At 46.3% G+C, this 15,019-nt stretch overlaps 1 protein-coding gene across 2 annotated transcripts in view; it reads right to left on the bottom strand.

Moving 5' to 3' along the window:
* LOC143765433 (G protein-activated inward rectifier potassium channel 1-like) overlaps nt 1-15,019 on the bottom strand; it is a 103,116-nt gene that overhangs the window by 72,097 nt on the left and 16,000 nt on the right. The window lies entirely within an intron of this gene.

Raw genomic sequence — 15,019 nt, 5'->3', positions numbered from 1 at the left:
ATCTTCCTCTTGACAATGTCCCATAGATTCTCTATGGGATTAAGGTCAGGTGAGTTTGCTGGCCAATCAAGCACAGTGATACTGGGATGTCGGCGCCGCCGTGCAGTGTGGGACAGGTGAGTATGAGGGACGGGGACAGGGGAGGGGGGATGAAGGAGGATGGTAAGCCACACCATGCAAGATGGGAGCGGGGGGGTAGAGAGATGAGCCATGCATACAGGGGGGAAATATGAGCCATGCATACTGGAGGGGTAATATGAGCCATGCATACAGGGGGGAAATATGAGCCATGCATACAGGGGGGGAATATGAGCCATGCATACAGGAGGGGAATATGAGCCATGCATACAGGGGGGATATGAGGTATGCATACAGGAGGGAAATATGAGCCATGCATACAGGGGGGAGAATATGAGCCATGCATACAGGGGGGGAATATGAGCCATGCATACAGGAGGGGAATATGAGCCATGCATACAGGGGGGGGATATGAGCCATGCATACAGGAGGGGAATATGAGCCATGCATACAGGGGGGAATATGAGCCATGCATACAGGGGGAATATGAGCCATGCATACAGGAGGGGGAATATGAGCCATGCATACGGGGGGGATATGAGCCATGCATACAGGAGGGGAATATGAGCCATGCATACAGGGGGGAAATATGAGCCATGCATACAGGGGGGAAATATGAGCCATGCATACAGGAGGGGGAATATGAGCCATGCATACAGGAGGGGGAATATGAGCCATGCATACAGGGGGGGATATGAGCCATGCATACAGGAGGGGAATATGAGCCATGCATACAGGGGGGAAATATGAGCCATGCATACAGGGGGGAAATATGAGCCATGCATACAGGAGGGGGAATATGAGCCATGCATATGGGGGGGAAATATGAGCCATGCATACAGGGGGGAAATATGAGCCATGCATACAGGAGGGGGAATATGAGCCATGCATACGGGGGGAATATGAGCCATGCATACAGGAGGGGGAATATGAGCCATGCATACAGAAGGGGGATATGAGCCATGGATATGGGATGGGAGGGAGATGAGCCATGCATACAGGAGTACAGTATTGAGCATCATGTGGGATCATTATACAGTATGGAGAACTGTGTGTGGCCATTATACAGTATTGAGCATCATGTGTGGCCGTTATACAGAATGGAGCATCATGTGTGGTGGTTATACAGTATGGAGCATCATGTGTGGCCAATGGCCATTATACAGTATGGAGCATCATGTGTGGCCATTATACAGTATTGAGCATCATGTGGGATCATTATACAGTATGGAGAACTGTGTGTGGCCGTTATACAGTATGGAGCACTATGTGTGGCCGTTATACAGTATGGAGCACTATGAGTGGCCATTATACAGTATGGAGCACTATGTGTGGCCATTATACAGTATGGAGCACTGTGTGGCCATTATACATTATGGAGCATCATGTGTGGCCATTATACACTATGGAGCACCATGTGTGGCCATTATACAGTATTGAGCATCATATGTGGCCATTATACAGTATGGAGCACTGTATGGCCATATTTTTTTGTTTATAATTATTGTATATAAAACAGTGTGATCAGCATTGCTAAATGGCTGTGGTTGGGACGTGGATATGGGTGTGACTAGTTGTGAAATGGGTGTGGTCAGAGGCAGTATGGAGCACTATGTGTGGCCATTATACAGTATGGAGCACTATGTATGGCCATTATACAGTATGGAGCACTATGTGTGGCCATTATACAGTATTGAGCATCATGTGGGATCATTATACAGTATGGAGAACTGTGTGTGGCCGTTATACAGTATGGAGCACTATGTGTGGCCATTATACAGTATTAAGCATCATGTGTGGCCATTATACAGTATGGAGCACTGTGTGGCCATATTTTTTTGTTTATAATTATTGTATATAAAACAGTGTGATCAGCATTGCTAAATGGCTGTGGTTGGGACGTGGATATGGGTGTGACTAGTTGTGAAATGGGTGTGGTCAGAGGCATGGCCTAAAATTTGCTGCAGCGCACTACGCGCGCCGCAAACTTTATATCTCCTTCCCTTCTTCAAAAGTTGGGAGGTATGGTACCGCATTTGCCAGATCACAGCAAGTGCCATAAATCCCATAGGGAATGAGTGAGGCCTAACGCAGTGCTGCTGTAAGTGATCCGTTACGCGGCACATGCAGAAAAACTGCCGGATCTGCTGCAAAAGGCGACTTTCACATCAGCGATTCTTGCCAAAGTCACTGCCAATAGTGTCATACTCACCAAAGGGGGAGGCAGCACTAAAAGTGCCTAGGGCAGCAGAAACTCTAAATACGGCCCTGATATGAGCTTCACTTTTTGTATTGAAGAACTGAAATAAATTAACTTTTTGATGATATTCTAATTTTGTGAGAAGCACCTGTATATGTTTTTCATGCAGTATAACAACTTTGCGTCTTGTTGCTGTACTCATGGTGCCATGACATGTGACATGTCTTCCACAATTTCACCTTTGTAGCACAATTTGGCTGTTCCTCACCCATTTTTAAACCTTCTGCAGAAAGGTACCTGTTTCAGTTATTGACTGTGTTTCAACCTACATATGAAATTACTGACCATTATCACCAGTTTGGAATAATTGGCTACTCCTTTGTGCCAGTATAACTTAGAAGAATTGTTGCTGTTTTGAAGGCAAAGGGTGGTCACATGAAATATTGGTTTGATTTAGATTTCTCTTTTGTGTACTCACTTACATTTGATAATTGACTAAAATAAACTATTAACACTTCTATTTTTTTAATCGTTCTTACTTTGCAGCATTTTTGTACACCTATTTTAAACTTTTGCACAGTACTGTATCTCTCTCTCGCTATATATATTTCTATCGGCTCTTTTGTACTGGATATACTATATGTACACTATACTATATAGACATGACAATTGGGACACAGTTCTTAAACATTGAGATTTTTCATTTGGTCCCATTCACACAAATGCCAAAAATACGGCCCCTCGCCATGCAGCCTGCCATTACTAACATTTGTATAAGAATGTCTTGTTCCAAAGAACCTACAGTAATAGCATGCCAACACTGTAATAAGACAGTTCATAAATTTCTTTTGTCAAAATATTCTTCTTTAATCATAAGTATAATTATTGAAAAGTGGAAGCATTTAGGACCCACAATAACTCAGCTACAAAGTGAAGACTACGTAAAGATGTAGAGTGGGGTCAATGCATAGTGCATAACAGTGTCCAATTCTGCTGACATAATAGCTCCAGTGAAAGTTCCAAATCTCCTCAGGCAATTGTTGGCAGATGTGCAACAGATGCAGACTTATTTACACTTTTCTGACAGTAGATGGCGATGTTGTTACTGTTAAATGCTTAGTTGAATGTCATGCATATACTTGTTGTACTTTGTTTTCACTTTCTCTCTGGTAAAAGATCCTTTAGACTTCCTATTATGCTGCATTAAGAAGCTGATGCATGTACCTCATGTTCTGTGTAGATAAAAGTTGAATTTACCCATATAATCTACTCTGACAAGTTTCTTCTGTGATCAAACTATGCAACAGCAATAACATCGGCACACGCGGTGTGCCGGAAACTTTATAGCATGTATTTCCATGTCCGAGCAGCTGCATATAACATCACCAAATCACAAAAGCTTTAAAACCAGGCTTTCTTGTCCAATATCTTATCAACCTCACAAATGCTTTTCGATACGAAAGGGAAAACTACATCTCCACAGATAATACTCCAAAATCTTGCAGAAATCTTTCCCAGAAGAGTGGAAAGTATTATAGGTAGGAAGGAGGGCATACGTGGGGGAGGAAGGGGGTTTGCAACTTTTATGGTTGAATTATTGCTAATGTATTTAGAATGGGATGTCATAAAATATCCTCTGTGTATAGGTATTCAAGTATTATGGTCCATCTAGTGTAACTTATTTGTATTTTTAATACATTTAGGGCTATCAAATCTTTCCCGGTATGAAAATGTCAGTATGTGTGTCACATCTGCATTCGTACATCTATATCCACATTCCTGCAATAATTATTTTTGCATCAAAATGGGAATAGATCTCAGCAAAAGAGAGAAGGAAATGACCATATCCCAATAGTTTGAATCCAGCCAAAAAAATATATTGTATTTACAGTCACCCGGTGACAGCAATTGTGTATGACCTACACATAGAATTGCTGCTCAATCAATGTTACACAATTCAATTTTCTATGCCTGGATAAGAAAATTATAAAGTGACTTATGCAAGGTCAGAAGGAGGTAGCAACTGGGGATTCACAGTCCCCAGCAAATCCCTGCCCAGAAGTACAGGTATAGTTAAGATATACAGTTTTGATTACACAGAGCTAAATGTCTTACAATATTTGGTTTCTCTTCTATTAGGTTGTACTTGGTCAGGGGTGGCTGTATAATGTTATACTCTATTACTAAGCTTTCCTTTGATAATAAGCTTGTGGGATAGTTTATAAAAGACTCTATAATTTTACATTACATCTATGAGTATAAGCAATATTGACTGTGGATATCAATCAGCCAAAGACATGCACCCACTGTGTAATGACCACCGTATGGTCATTGTCCAGTAGATTGCATGCACGGGCTGGCAATCCAATGGGCTATGTTGGCAAGCATCCATTGGGTAAGCTATCACATACTGGTTCCTCTAAAAAAGAGAAGACATCTTAGAATATTTCAGCTGCCTAGGTATGAGCCTAACAAATAGGCACTTAGTAGCTCAGCATCTAGTATGACATAATTTTGTTGGCAAATCGCATGGCCATGCATTTAATATTGTCTCATCTTTATATAATTTCGATCCCAGGCATTCTGCCTTTGCTTGCATACGCTGCCATATATCCAGTATACAAATCAGATCCAATACAGTAAGTGACCAACTAACAATTACCATAAAGTTTGATTTGTGACGCCTTCACGACCAGAGGTATTTTAATTTTTGCATTTTCATTTTTTGCTCCCTTTCTTCCCAGAGCCATAACTATTTTTCAGTCAATATAACCATGTGAGGGTTTGTTTTTTGCAGGACAGGTTGTACTTTTGAACGACGCCATTGGTTTTAACATATTGTTTCCTGTAAAACAGGAAAAACATTCCAAGTGCGCTAAAATTGCAAAAAAAGTGCAATTTCACAGTTTTTTTTTCTTTTCACCATGTTCACTAAAAGCTGTAACTGATCTGACATTATGATTCTCCATGTCATGTCTAGGTTCTTTTTCATTTAAGTGGTGAAAAAAAAAATTCAAAGTTTGATAAAAAAAAAATAAATGGCACCATTTTTCAAGACCTGTAACGTCTCCATTTTTCATGATCTAAGGCTGGGTCAGAGCTTTTTTTTGTGCACCGAACTAACATTTTTATTGATACCATTTTGGTGTACAAACAATCTTTTGATCGCCTGTTATTGCATTTTATTGCAATGTAGTGGCGACCAAAAATATGTAATTCTGATATTTAGAATTTTTCTCGTTATGCCGTTTAGCGATCGGGTTAATACTTTTTTTATATTGATAGATCGGGCGATTCTGAATGTGGCGATGCCAAATGTGTATATTTGATTTTTTTTATTGTTTTATTTTGAATGGGGTGAAAGGGGGGTGATTTGAATATTTAGATTTTTTATATTTTTAAAAACTTGTTTTACTTTTTGCATGATTCAAAAGTCTCCATGAAAGACTAGAAGCTGCAGTACTCTGATCGCCTCTGCTACACACATAGAGGTCTGCTGGAGACCTCTGGTTGTCATGCCAACCCATCGGTGATCCGCGATCATGTGACGGGGTCACCGATGGGCAGGATTAGTGATGCGCTTCCGGTAAGGCAAGTTAAATGCCGCTGTCAGAAATTGACAGTGGCATTTAACTAGTTAACAGCCGTGGACGGATTGCGATTCCACCCGCGGCTGTTGCGCGCACATGTTAGCTGTATATATCAGCTGACATGTGCCCGGAAAGGGGCAGGCTCAGCGCTGGAGCCCGCAACAAATAAGGTGAGTCTGACATCAGCGTACTATTACACCCGATGGCGGAAAGGGGATAAAGTACATATTTTTAATACCATTAAATACCTCAATGGGAAAACTCAGTGAAAGTGTGTAACGGTGGAGAGGAGACATTGTCCAAACACCTTCTTATCTAAATATATACTTACCTTGTAATGTCTTCACATCCTGTTTCATCCAGATGTGTCCGGATCTCAGAATTCCAAGCGGCGGAAGTTCACCAGACTCCATATTGGGACACTCAAGTGATGGGTGTCTCAATATGGAAACTGCTGGTGGTGCCAGCCTCTTGTGAAGTACCAGCAGCGGAACATCGTCACACCACACACACACACACACTGTATATGCCGTATGCACCACACACACACTGAATATGCTGTACACACCACACACACACTGTATGTGCCACACACAGCCTCTTGCGCGGTACCACCAGAGGAACACCGTCACGAACATGCCACAGCCGGCATCAGCAGAATGATTCAATGGGGGAGAGAGAAAGCACACAGGGGTGAGAGAGACAGAGCACAAGGGGGAGACAGCTCAAACGGGACAGCATATGAGGGGAGATCACAGCACAGGAAGGAAATAGACAGTAGACAAGGGGGATAGCACATGGGGTAGACAGGTCAAAGAAGAGAGCACAGACAGGAGAAGTCAGCACATGGGGAAAGAGACAGTGGATAGGTGGGTGAGCACATGGGGGGAGAGATTCTCAACACTGCAAAGCCTGCCCCCATCGTGACATTACCGCCCTCCCGATGCGATAGCATCGGGCCTCCATCTTGTGTTATTATATGAATCTAACTGTTTTATGTGACATATTTTTTAGATTTTATGTGTATTGTGCAAGGTCATTATCCCGAAACAAAACAGTGAACACAGTCGAATACAGTATGGCATTTGAAAGGACATGAGGTTGATTGGGTCTGTTGAGTTGTTATTCTATTAGGTTAAAGAAGCTCTCCTTTTCCCATCAAAGTTTTTATCTTCTTTATATATTGCAATCATCATATTATATAGCACTGCGTACTTACAATTGCTCATTTTGCCTTTTTACTCAGCTATCTCTTCTCTTTTCTCCGCTCTATTTAGAAACATGAAGTCCTTTTCCTGCATGAGCCATCTCCCTCTTAGGCTATGTGCACACTGTTGGCAGATATGCAACAGATACAGACTTATTTGTGTGCAGCAGGAGTTTACACTTTTCTGACAGTAGATGGCGATGTTGTTACTGTTATATGCTTAGTTGAATATACTGCATATACTTGTACTTTGGTTTCACTTTCTCTCTAGTAAAAGGTCCTTCAGACTTCCTGTTATGCTGTATTAAGAAGCTGATGCATGTACCTCATGTTCTGTGTAGATAAAAGTTGAATTACCCCAAATAATCTACTCTCAGTCACAAGTTTCATCTACAACCAAACTATGCAACACACACGATGTGGATTTGTAGCGTTTCTGCAGGGATTTTTACTCCAAAAATGCAATGGATTACTTAAGCAATGTTAATCAATGACATTCCTGAAGTGTTGTGCACGTGATCCCAAAATTCATGTCCTTATTTGCAGCATTTTATTTTCCGCAGCATGTCAAATCTTTTTGCGGATCTGCAGTGTTTCTGCACCCATTGACTTCCATTGAGTCAGTGAAATCCGCAGCAGAAACGCAGGTGTAAATGCAGCTCCCCAGAGTCCTGGTCGTTGCATTGCTGATGCTCCGCCGCTAAGGGGAGTGTTGGTACGTCTGATGGCACTGAAGGAGTTCACCTGACCAGGTATCACAGACACCAATACACTTCACAGTCTGGCCTCCAGGGGGAGCTAAGGGTGCTATGTATTAGGCCACTCCTCACAATCTGGTAAAACTGGGGGTTAGATAGGAAGTTGGACAGAAAGCTGACTGGGTTGGAACCAGGCAACATCCTGTGGCAGAGGGTGTTGCAGGGGAAGATTCAGGGGGGTCCCTGTCAGGGGTGGGATCCTGACAGGGGCCTAGCAAACAGAAAGAACGTTACGGGACCGCGCCTGCACTTCATTGCGGCGGTACCCCAAGAAAGGACAAGAAGCGAGTTTTATTGTGAAGAGTGAGAAACGAGATCAACGCAACAAGGAGATAACACCAGTAGGAGTCGTGCTGAAAGACCGAGGCAACATCCTACTGAGGCACGGTGGCCAGAAACGCCGAGGAAGTATTGAGCTCCAGGCCTTACTTCAAACCTACGGCAGGACAGTCAGTTATAGGTGGGCTGTCTCACCCAAATCACCTAAGCAGACATAGGGGGCAACAGTTGGAGAGGGGCGACTCTAGGGTCCCGGAAGAACTCCAGGCCTACCCGTCATACGGGTGCGTCCTAGCCATATCATCTGGGGGACGGAGAAGAACATCAGAATCAGTTGTGAGGGAACTTCAGAAACAGACACAACAGTTGTGAGTACTATCCCGTGGCGCTAAGCAGGGAAGGACTACAACACACAAGCGCTAGAAGGTAGGCTCAGATTTCCACCTGCAAAGGGAACTCTGGAGGTGCCAGCGGGCCGGCTGGTCTCAGACAGCCCTGTTAACCATACTCCGGATTGAGGATCCTGAAGCCTTCAGTAAACAGGTGAAGAGACTGCAACCTCGTGTCCTCGTTATTAACCGCGACCTGCACCACACCACTTCATTCTCAACTTTCACTGGATGCCCCTCAGCAGGGTCACAGGCCGGGTCTAGCCACCGTGACAATCCCAGATCCGAGACAGAGAGCCCCGGTACCGGGTACCCCTCAGCCCTGCGACAGTGGGGGCGCTCCAACTTGGCGTCACGAACAGGATCTACTTAAGCCTGAAGAATCAGGTCATGTGTGCCTTGGAACTGTGATTTATTGTGCTTGGACTGTGACTTATTGCAAAGACTGTTTATTGCCACTTGCCGCCAAAACCACCGCCATTACAGCGCTAAGGAGAGTGCAGGAGAAGAAGAAGGGCGTGGAGTGGGCGCAGCTAAGCTGAAGGGCGCGAAAGGCAATGGCCGCCCAGTCTAAATATCTCTGTATCCTGAGGACGTGCCCGTCAGCAGCTGAGGTCCGCCTTCTCATCCTCTTTGGAGGGTGGAGACCATGGAGATGGGGCCGCCCATGAAAGAGCGCGGGAAGAAGATACCGAGGAAGAGGCAAAGATGGTGACGTCGAAAGCACCGCATGGGGATGACCCGATCCAGCATGAGGCTGCACTGCCCGTCACAGCCCCAGACTCGCCATCGTTGCCGGGACTGGCCCTTACGGAGCTACCGCCAGGCAGAGCCAACTGGCCGCCGTCTGAGGAGTGTGTGGCTGCAGCTGAGGCCCGGCAGATAGCACGCCGCCTCGAGGCCGACGCTCGTGCGACCGCTCGGCTGGGTCAGCCTACGGAGGTCCGCCTAACTCCGTTGTCCCCTGCTTCCTCCATCCCGGCCGCAGCAGAGTGTGAGCTGCAGGCACAGGGCCTGAGGATCCTGCCGGAGGCAGAACACCTGCGGCGCCTGATGGCGGCGTGGCGGAGCAGACCCCAACCTGCGGCCCAGGTCGACCTGACGGGGGTTGAGGAGGCCCCGCCATCACACTGGGGTGTGGTGGTGTTCTTCAACTCCCGGGAAGGAAGGGGAGTCATCCACGAAATTGGAGAGCCACTGCAGGTCCGTGTTGACCGGAAAGAAGTGGAGCCCTGCGGAGGAAGGTATGACCACGACCTGGAGCCCGGAGATGCAGTAACCTACACACGGTGGAGGAGGGAGGTCGGCTGGGTGGCTCGGGGTGTCCAACGGTGCGTCGCACTCCAGGCCACTGCCGGAACGTCGGAGGACAAATCTCCTGCGGAGAAGGTGACGGAACCTGCCCCCGCGGAACCCCAGGAAATTCAGACCCACCGCGTATCTATGAGTCGTGGTCGCTCCCGATTGAGGAGGGTGTCCCAACGAGGAATCCTGTCATTGCTGAGGCCAGGACCGGTCCTTGTTACGCCACTACGACCCGTCTGCCAGGTGAGGCCCGGAAGGAGGCCACCTCCGGCTCAGCCAGAACCTGAGTAAGCATAAGTGCTTTATATGCTGTAAATAGTTAACTGTTCATCTCCCTATGTGTCTTTCTGTTGCTACAACCCGACTAGGGTTAACTCTTAAAGGGATCCCTTAGTTTACCCGGGATCCCTATTTTTCCCTTTTTGTTTTGGTTCCTGTTTATCACTGTTGAAAAGAACTGCTGGATCATGAACACTGCATGATTACAAACTTATTGTAAATAGTTTGCACCTTCTTAAAGGTGCTCCCTACTGGTTTTACAAGGAAAAGGACTCTTTGCGAAGAAACTGTTCCTGGAAACAGTACAGGAGTCCCTGCCTTAAATGAACTTGCAGCTTGAGAAGTTGCACTACCTCCAAGAGACTTGGTCCCCTCTTAAAGGGAACGTTCACCAATAGCACTTAATGCATAATGTTGCCACGAAAGAAGTAATGATGGTATTTATATGAAAAAGTTATATGTAGTTAGTTAGTTGCTTGTAGGAAATGTTTAACAATGTGTTAAAGAATGAGGACAGGAAGTGAACCCGTATGGGGTTAATTGGTGAGTCCTCCTAGGAGCCATACAGAGATGGCTCAGTGATCTTGTGCTGAGAGAAGGTTGATAAGTCCTATACTGTGTATAGAAAGAGAAAGGCAGTAGGCCCAGATGAGAATGGGGTGGTCCTGCAGAAGAGCGAGAGGCAGTAGGCCTGGGGCAGATAGACAGGCGGTCCTGCGAATGTAAAGTTGGAAAAATGAAGAAAAGTTGATTAGCCTTGTAGTGTTTTATAGTAAGCCTTTAGTGGATTCAGCTTATACGTCCTTAGAGGCAAAGTTAAATTATTGTTCAGAAATTGCACTAAGTAGAATACCCGGTTGGGTAATAGAAGTTATTTATGGTATGTTATTTAAAGTATTTAACCATGTTTGTAACATTCAAGTGTTCTCACCTCCCATAAAGGGAAGCTCTGTTCAAATTTACTTGTTTTTGCATTTCTGAAAATTGTATGTCTTTTTGCTGACATGTATTGTTGTTTTCTTCCCAGTCCAGGAGTACTGGATTTAACCGGGGGGGAGTGCAGCGCCCCAGAGTCCTGGTCATTGCAGTGCTGATGCTCCGCCGCTAAGGGGAGTGTTGGTACGTCTGATGGCACTGAAGGAGTTCACCTGACCAGGTATCACAGACACCAATACACTTCACAGTCTGGCCTCCAGGGGGAGCTAAGGGTGCTATGTATTAGGCCACTCCTCACAATCTGGTAAAACTGGGGGTTAGATAGGAAGTTAGGGAGAAGCTGACTGGGTTGGAACCAGGCAACATCCTGTGGCAGAGGGTGTTGCAGGGGAAGATTCAGGGGGGTCCCTGTCAGGGGTGGGATCCTGACAGAGGCCTAGCGAACAGAAAGAACGTTATGGGACCGCGCCTGCACTTCATTGCGGCGGTACCCCAAGAAAGGACAAGAAGCGAGGTTTATTGTGAAGAGTGAGAAACGAGATCAACGCAACAAGGAGATAACACCAGTAGGAGTCGTGCTGAAAGACCGAGGCAACATCCTACTGAGGCGCGTAGCCGGTGGCCGGAAACGCCGAGGAAGTATTGAGCTCCAGGCCTTACTTCAAACCTACAGCAGGACAGTCAGTTATAGGCGGGGGGTCTCACCCAAATCACCTAAGCAGACATAGGGGGCAACAGTTGGAGAGGGGCGACTCTAGGGTCCCGGAAGAACTCCAGGCCTACCCGTCATACGGGTGCGTCCTAGCCATATCATCTGGGGGACGGAGAAGAACATTAGAATCAGTTGTGAGGGAACTTCAGAAACAGACACAACAGTTGTGAGGACTATCCCGTGGTGCTAAGCAGGGAAGGACTACAACACACAAGCGCTAGAAGGTAGACACAGATTTCCACCTGCAAAGGGAACTCTGGAGGTGCCATCGGGCCGGCCGGTCTCAGACAGCCCTGTTAACCGTACTCCGGATTGAGGATCCTGAAGCCTTCAGTAAAGAGGTAAAGAGACTGCAACCTGGTGTCCTCGTTATTAACTGCGACCTGCACCACACCACTTCATTCTCAACTTTCACTGGATGCCCCTCAGCAGGGTCACGGACCGGGTCTAGCCACCGTGACAATCCCAGAACCGAGACAGAGAGCCCCGGTACCGGGTACCCCTCGGCCCTGCGACAGTGGGGCCGCTCCATAAAAAGGTTTGTGGATTTGCTGTGGATTTGCTTCCAAAAACGCTACAGAATTGTCAAAGGTAATGATGTATGATGGAGGAAGAGTGTGTGGGCGGAGCTTACAAAACCGCATGAAAATCTGCAACAAAACACAACAAAAAGCTACAAAAACGTGACAAAAACACACGGACATTCCACTGCATTTTTCTGCCAAGATATGCAGAAACCTTTTCAGAAATTTCTGCAAGCAAATCCGCATCATGTACATAGCCTTAAACTCCTGACCCAACTACTTCCCTTGACAAAGACCTTTGCAGCGACTCATGACTCACACAGGGAAAATTGACTTCCTGTTTTTACATAGAGCTTAGAAATATTCAGTTTTTTAATCACGTGATGTCATAGACGTAAAGGAAACCAGAAGAATTAGCTGGGTAGAGGAGCAAAATGAAGAATTGTCAGTACACAGTGCAATAAAATATGATGATTGCAATATTTTAAGGCAATACAACATTTTGATGGGAGTGCTGCTTTAAGTTCTCACAGTAGTTATTTGGTGAGCTTTTAACACTGCATATTTAGTGATGAGCGAGCGTGCTCAGCACTGCTCGTTACTTGTTCGAGCATTAGTATGCTCTGCACGCTCGTTACTCGGCCGAGTATCAGGGGTGCTCAAACACAATGCTTGAGTTCCTGTTCCGTATGTTTTGTGGCTGTTAGACAGCCAATCAACATACGGGAATAGCCTGCCATACATGTTATTGCAGTAGCTTTCTTGGCTACTGGTATTACTATGATTGGCCTTCCACATTGCATCATCGGGTCTTTCTAAGATTTGGGGACCTGATGCTTGGCACACTGACCTCTGAAATCAGAGGAGAAAATGAGTTTTCACTGCTTCCTCTGCCCATCTCTTGGCACCAAGAGATGGGCGTGGGGATATTTATTAAGCAGTTACATGTGCTTAACTGGCAGATGAGTTATTTAAAAACAATTAAACACACATGAAAGTTCTGTATTTAATAAAACACCCCCTGACTAGTGTTGAGCGATACCGTCCGATACTTGAAAGTATCGGTATCGGAAAGTATCGGCCGATACCGGCAAAGTATCGAATCCAATCCGATACCGATACCCGATACCAATACAAGTCAATGGGACTCAGGTATCGGACGGTATTCCTGATGGTTCCCAGGGTCTGAAGGAGAGGAAACTCTCCTTCAGGCCCTGGGAACCATATTAATGTGTAAAAGAAAGAATTAAAGTAAAAAATATTGCTATACTCACCTGTCCGACGCAGCCGGGACCTCAGCGAGGGAACCGGCAGCGTTGTTTGTTTAAAATTCGCGCTTTTACTTGGTTACGTGAGGTCCCGGCTTGTGATTGGTCAGGGCGGCCATGTTGCCGGGACGCGGACCAATCACAGCAAGCCGTGACGAAATTACGTCACGGCTTGCTGTGATTGGTCCGCGTCCCGGCAACATGGCCGCCATTAACCAATCACAAGCCGTGACGTCACGGGAGGCTGGACATGCGCGTATTTTGAAAAGCGCGCGTGTCCAGCCTCCAGTGACGTCCCGGCTTATGATTGGTCACGGCGCCATGTTGCCGGGACGCGGACCAATCACAGCAAGCCGTGACGAAATTACGTCACGGCTTGCTGTGATTGGTCCGCGTCCCGGCAACATGGCCGCCATTAACCAATCACAAGCCGTGACGTCACGGGAGGCTGGACACGCGCGCTTTTCAAAATACGCACATGTCCAGCCTCCCGTGACGTCCCGGCTTGTGATTGGTTAATGGCGGCCATGTTGCCGGGACGTCACTGGAGGCTGGACACGCGCGCTTTTCAAAATACGCGCATGTCCAGCCTCCCGTGACGTCACGGCTTGTGATTGGTTAATGGCGGCCATGTTGCCGGGACGCGGACCAATCACAGCAAGCCGTGACGTAATTTCGTCACGGCTTGCTGTGATTGGTCCGCGTCCCGGCAACATGGCCGCCCTGACCAATCACAAGCCGGGACTTCACGTAACCAAGTAAAAGTGCGAAATTTAAACAAACAACGCTGCCGGTTCCCTCGCTGAGGTCCCGGCTGCGTCGGACAGGTGAGTATAGCAATATTTTTTATTTTAATTCTCTTTTTTACACATTATTACATTAATGTTGTTGCGATACCCGATACCCGATACCACAAAAGTATCGGATCTCGGTATCGGAAATTCCGATACAGCAAGTATCGGCCGATACCCGATACTTGCAGTATCGGAATGCTCAACACTACCCCTGACACTTTCCCTCATTTACCCATTTATTAGAAAGTAAAGGTCCCTCATCTGACATAATCCATGGCACCACAATCACCGCTCTGACGTCCGCAGCATTTGAGCCTCATTCACAGAACAAAGCTTTATATGCTGTAGCAGCCGCTGACGGTTCTCACACTAAAGGTAGCATGAGAGACGGCTGCTGTGACGAGCAGTGACGTGAGGAAGGTTACTGCCAGTTACAGACACTACGTGACAGCATGGGAAACAGCGACTGTGACCGGCGGTAACCTTACGGACTTCACCACCAGACACAGACACTGCCGGATATCATGGAGCACTGCGAGATCTGTCAGTGTGTGCTGGTGTGACAGTCTATGCTGAAATTTGGGACTGGGCTTGTCGTGGTACATCGATGTGGAATACAGTGGATTCATTGGACTATGATGGACCAATGTGGGATTTTTTTGGGGGAAATATATTGGTGAAAGGGGTGTCTGGAATTTTT

The sequence above is a fragment of the Ranitomeya variabilis genome, chromosome 4, assembly GCF_051348905.1.
Source record: "Ranitomeya variabilis isolate aRanVar5 chromosome 4, aRanVar5.hap1, whole genome shotgun sequence".
Classification (NCBI taxonomy): domain Eukaryota; kingdom Metazoa; phylum Chordata; class Amphibia; order Anura; family Dendrobatidae; genus Ranitomeya; species Ranitomeya variabilis.
The sequence above is the reverse complement of the archived record's forward strand: the minus strand, read 5'-3'. Positions and strand labels throughout refer to the sequence as shown.